This window comes from Varroa destructor, unplaced genomic scaffold, assembly GCF_002443255.2.
Source record: "Varroa destructor unplaced genomic scaffold, Vdes_3.0 BEIS01000007.1, whole genome shotgun sequence".
Lineage (NCBI taxonomy): Eukaryota > Metazoa > Arthropoda > Arachnida > Mesostigmata > Varroidae > Varroa > Varroa destructor.
In genome coordinates, this window is record NW_019211460.1 from 37,882,059 (window position 1) to 37,887,532 (window position 5,474).

Genomic DNA, 5,474 nt, shown 5'->3' on the forward strand with positions numbered 1-5,474 from the left:
ACAACCAAGTAATGTTATAGAAAATTTATAAACACAACAGCTGTACATGGACCAAATTTCCTTCAGCTGTTACATTATTTTTTTTTAGCTATTGAGCTGGTTAAATCTTGAGAATTGTGGTGTGGACTTTAAATAGACTTAAACTAATCAACGCAAGTTTGAGGCAGTCTAATAAGAATTTTATATACTAGGGTAAATATACAAGAAAGACAGGTATTATTGTTATTTCATAGGAGCAATCGAAAGTTTCGGCGATGTACAGTATATGAAAAGAACACCTGCGTAAAGAAATGCTATCTGCAATTACAGCGTATGAGTGAGGGCACGCGTTACTGCTCTGATATTCAGAAGAGAGATGTATTGTTGGCATAGTACCACGGCGTTCGAGAGGGACGGTTCACAGTGATTGCAAACGTGACCCCGCTGATCGGTACCTATCATAAAAAGGATTCTGAGGTCTGACGGAAATTCTGAGGCTGCGAACTAACATTTTATTGAACGCAGCGGCAAAGAGCAATCTCTACGATCTAACTCCGCCTTGTTGCCCAAAACGACAAATGCCCCGTGTTAAACTCGAGACGTAATGCAATTTGTTGCAATAATTAGTACGCTAACTGCGCCGCAAGGTTTTCCCTAACGGTGGTATGCAGGTCGAGCTAGCAAAGAATCGATTAATAACGAAGATTTATTTTCTGCTATTTGATTATAGTGAAACTTTTAACTTGAATGACCGGGATTGGTTTTCGCAACATACTCCATCGAGACATGCCCTTCAAAATCTATGAGCCCCATTCTATCTCATGATTGGACCTGCAGTACAATACGAGATCCAAGAGTCGTTGCTGTATGAGTCGATTGTTTAAGAATATTAGTCTTTGAGCATCATTGGGTGCAGGGCGCACTCTACGAAAACACTTGGTGAACTCCGCGACGGGCAGCTAGCTTTCTGTCCATTTTCTCCGCAAAGGCGGCATTATAGACGTAGAAAATTTCTTGGAGATTTCCGTTCTAATTTTGTTTAGCAAATAACACTGATCTCCCCCACTCGGATTGACGAACAATTCGACGAAAGCTTTCGTAATATACGGCAATACTTTTTTTTATCACGTATCTTTGCAGACACCAGGACACCATATCGAGATGCGGAAATAATTTTCAAACACCTAACGGTAGAATCGTCGCATCCCGTTACGTCTAATAAATGTTTTGAAAGGCTTTACCTCACTTTGCATGACAAGACCTTCTCGAGGGCGCCCAGAGTGTCGCCTAAAATAGTAAAATAAGTCTAAGCGACGCTATTTTTCGGCGACTGACGTTCTGTGCAGAGAATATATTAGGTTGCTGGTGACGCCATATACGACGAAACCTGTTGCGGGAGTTTTGGGAAATGTATACACATTATTGTTGAGGAAAAATGGAAGAGATGGTCATTTGTGTAAGTTTCATTTTAGCTGACTATTTACCGACTTATATACTATAGGAACTTACCTTGAAACCCCAGAGTAAAACTCACTATGAATGTTTTGCCAGAAATTACTGTAATAACTGAAGGTACAATCATTTACAGGGTCATATTATTGAAAATGAAAAGACACGATGAGCATATCTGCAGCAGAATTTCGGTGGCGATCAACGGTTTCCATGCTACTACAGATCGTATTGTTTAACTTTCAGTTTTGAGGCCTTACAACTCGTATGAAGCTAGTCCAGGTCCTTGATTACCTTCCAACGCATCATCTTTTCCGTTTTGTACAATACGATAGACGGGGATCTTCGAATATTTAAGCTAAACAAACTTCCAAACGCAAATGTAGCCCAACACATGCGATTATAATATAACCCACAATGATGCCTAGGTTCGTCGAGTACCAAAAAGAATACATAGAAAATAATCTCGTACATTTCTACAAAAGCATGGGCAGACGGTTCGCCTATGTAAGAAAACGCTAAATTCGGAATGATTTTAAAAACATTTACATGAATGTAACTTTCATTAAAGTGAGTGAAGTGGTCCGTGATGTGTCCAAGAAATCTGCAGCCCCTCCTCTGGTATGGCCGCCATATTTCCATCATGTTATTCTAGCATCCTGTCTTTTTTTTATCCATCTGCTCGACGGACAACTGTTCAACTTGGAAGCTACTCGTCAGACGAATCTTATTTTTTTTTCAATAACTTCCAGAGGATCCTATTGGCTAATCAAAACAATACAAACGTTTTTCTAGATATATCGATATATAGTTAAATTTATTTTAGTAGCATCAGGCCGGTGAGATCGGCGCTGGTATCATTCGAAAGGCTGAGGCATAGAAACAAGAAAATACTGCTGTCTTTTGGGGGTTGAAAGAAAAAAATTACCAAAGGGCGTTCCGTGGTTTTCGTTCTGGAAAATACGCTCCTCATAATGGTCCTCCAATTAGAAAAAAAGTCGATGAAATTTTTGCGGAACTTGAGTCAGACTGACACCCGAATAGCCATGCTATTGCCGATAAACCAGGCACACACCACCAAACAGTTTTAAAGCAAAGCTCCATGTTTAAATGGCATATGAATCGACGCAGGGGACTTCAGTCGATCGTATCTTTTTCTACATGCGAAACCCCATAGGAAAGCGACAGAATTAAACCATTTTTTGAAGCGGTTGATCACTGCTAATGAAAAGTTGATCAAATTTGACCATAAGACATATATAAAAAAAAAAAAAAAAAGAAAAAAAAAACGTCAAAATCACAAGCTCCTAGTGACGCTAAAAAAGGCTGCGTTTGATGGGATCGAGAAGGAGTCGTATATCGTTATGGGCTGCTACTGCCGTCTCCTGGAAAAACCACTGATTCGGACCTGCCAACAAGTAACAAAATGACAGCTAGCCATAGAACAGAAATCGATTAGAACCGGCGCATAAGAAAAGCGTCATCTCCTGTCCATGAAGATGCCACACCGCCTATGTATTAAGCTATCCAGCAGAAATGGAGAAACTTCTGATAAGAAATCCTGGTACATCCGCCGTTTAACCTAGACCTTGCACAGTCAGATTGGCAACTGTTTAAATTTTTGCAGAACTCCTTTAATGGTGTTAATTTAGTTTTAATAGAAAGGTGTGAAAATAATTTTTGCTGTTCGTGTTGGTCAATATTTTTGTAAACATAGAAAACGTTCAATATCGATCCTTTAAACCCTTGAACCCGAACGGCACTCTGCAAACGTAAATCTAGGTCGAGAATGACGCTGTTTATCTGTACTTTGTATAATCGTTTGTTAGTTTTTTCAGTTTTTTATGCATCTGAACTTAAGCGCGGTCGTACCAACTTAGTTAATGATAAACATATGAACGGCCACCACTAGAAAGTAGTGTATACAACATCACAAAAGGTCACCGACACCCATCGAACTAAAGTTAGAGAAACAGCAGAGGCGGTGGGCGTCTCGAACAAACGTGTCTATCATACATTGGCTAAAGATTTACACACGAAAAAGCTAACGCTAATTAATATTCTCCAAGTTCTGTTGAAGCAGTTTAAGTGGAATAAATTGAATTTTTAACATAGATTAATAACTGCAACAACAGTCGACTGCGAAAAATGGATTCGAAGTTGTGGATTCGAAGTTGTGGAAAAATGGATTCGAAGACTATTTCGAAAAATTGAAAACAACGACAATGGTATACTACGCATCGTTATTTGGCAAACTGAAGGCAGAAATCGCTCGCATGTTGAAAAAAAAAATGCTATTCTGCCAAGAAAACATACGGTGACATCATACAGTTCAATGGTGGCCGCGAAAAAAAATCGCCTTCGATTGGAGGTAGCATCGAACCGTCCAGCATATTTACCATATATGGCCTTTCTAGGCCAAAAATTTCGCTCATACGATAGAAATTGTCATAAAGTGAGGAGGCTATGATTTTCGTGAGGCCAACGACTATTTGAATACATCAACGAGGTGAGAGCATTGCAGACAAAAATACACAGAATTACAAAAAGACTATATCAAGAAAAGAAAAAACGATTTCCGTATTGGCCTGGAAACTTTTAAAACGTTCGATGTCTTTCTTTAGGTTTAGCGGTCCAAGGTATTTTTCGCCGAAATCCCGAAGCTCGACGAGCTCATTCTTTATGTTGAAATGCCATGTTTAAACGAAGTATAATATTTTTAGGTAGTACTTTCAGTTCAGTATAAAAAGCTTGTTTTTCGATCTTGTCGCAAAATGGATAATGAACAATGAAAAGCCGGTTTCTTCGAATAGTTCAAGTACCAGGCAACATTTGACGGTCTGGGTAGCCCAATGGCCCAGCAGAGCAAAAGAAGAATTTTCAAATTGGATACAACAACAGATACTGGTCATCGGTAAGCGAAAATCAAAAAATAACTATTATTTAAATAATCCAATGCACATTTTGAAAATGTCGAGCTGCTGATAGATGCAGGGCAGTTAGTTTACAGTCGGATATTTATAACAGGTAATTTGTCATGTTTCGTTTGCGGACTTCCGTTGGTCCGCTACTTTTGGTGTTACAATAAAGTCAAGTCTTTTCACATAAAAGTACGAACTAAGCAAAAGGCTCGTCTATAACGAAGAGCAGCTCTTATTTAATGTTTTAATATTGGATGAATCTGCACCAAAAATCCTTAATGGGGTTTAGATCTGAATGTCTTGAAAATTCATCAAAACGACTCAAAATACCTTTTTTTTCTTCTAGTACGCATAACTTTTCGATGGGGAAATTAGCGGCCGTTTTGGCCTCCGTATCTGTAGCTGGAGTGTATACATTGATTTTGACTCTTTGTCACAGGACTCAATACCAAAGAATTATATTCGAGTCGTGCTTCAAATTTAGGACAGACAACATGCTTCTAATAAGCGAACTTTAATTACTGCACTGGTTTTGCCCCGCAGTTTGTCTATCTCCGCTAGCATCTGTTTCAGTGTTGAGTTTCGGAGATGATTAAGGTACAGTGTAGTGTATTAAAGAGATCGCAGCTTTACGAACAGGTGGATAAAGCAAACGTAGAACGATATTGTCGAATCAAACACGTAAATGTACATAATGTGTTTTTTTTTTCTAAAGAACGAACATCTCTCTTCGGTTAACAGTGTCCTTAGAAATCGTATGATATGATATATAATCCTATGACAAACTATACACTCTATCGCCCAGTAATGCTCGCACCCAATGGACTGCGCGCAATTTTCCGGCAAATTTACAGATACTGAAATCACATTTTTTCGCTAATGCCTTAAGTCATTGATCATCATGCCTTTACTTCATTCGAGCGCGTGATGAGACGGCGGATTATGGGATGCAGCACTTTGGAGTGGTAACGTCCAAGTAACGATGAATAACGATGCGCTTGACAGGCTGCGCCGAGTGCACTGACGCGATGAAGTGCGGGATTGGGACCCCTAGCTTAGACAGCGGCTGTCACCGAAGTGTGGGGCGCTTATTGTAAAATCTGCGTCGTCGATGGCAGTAGCGAA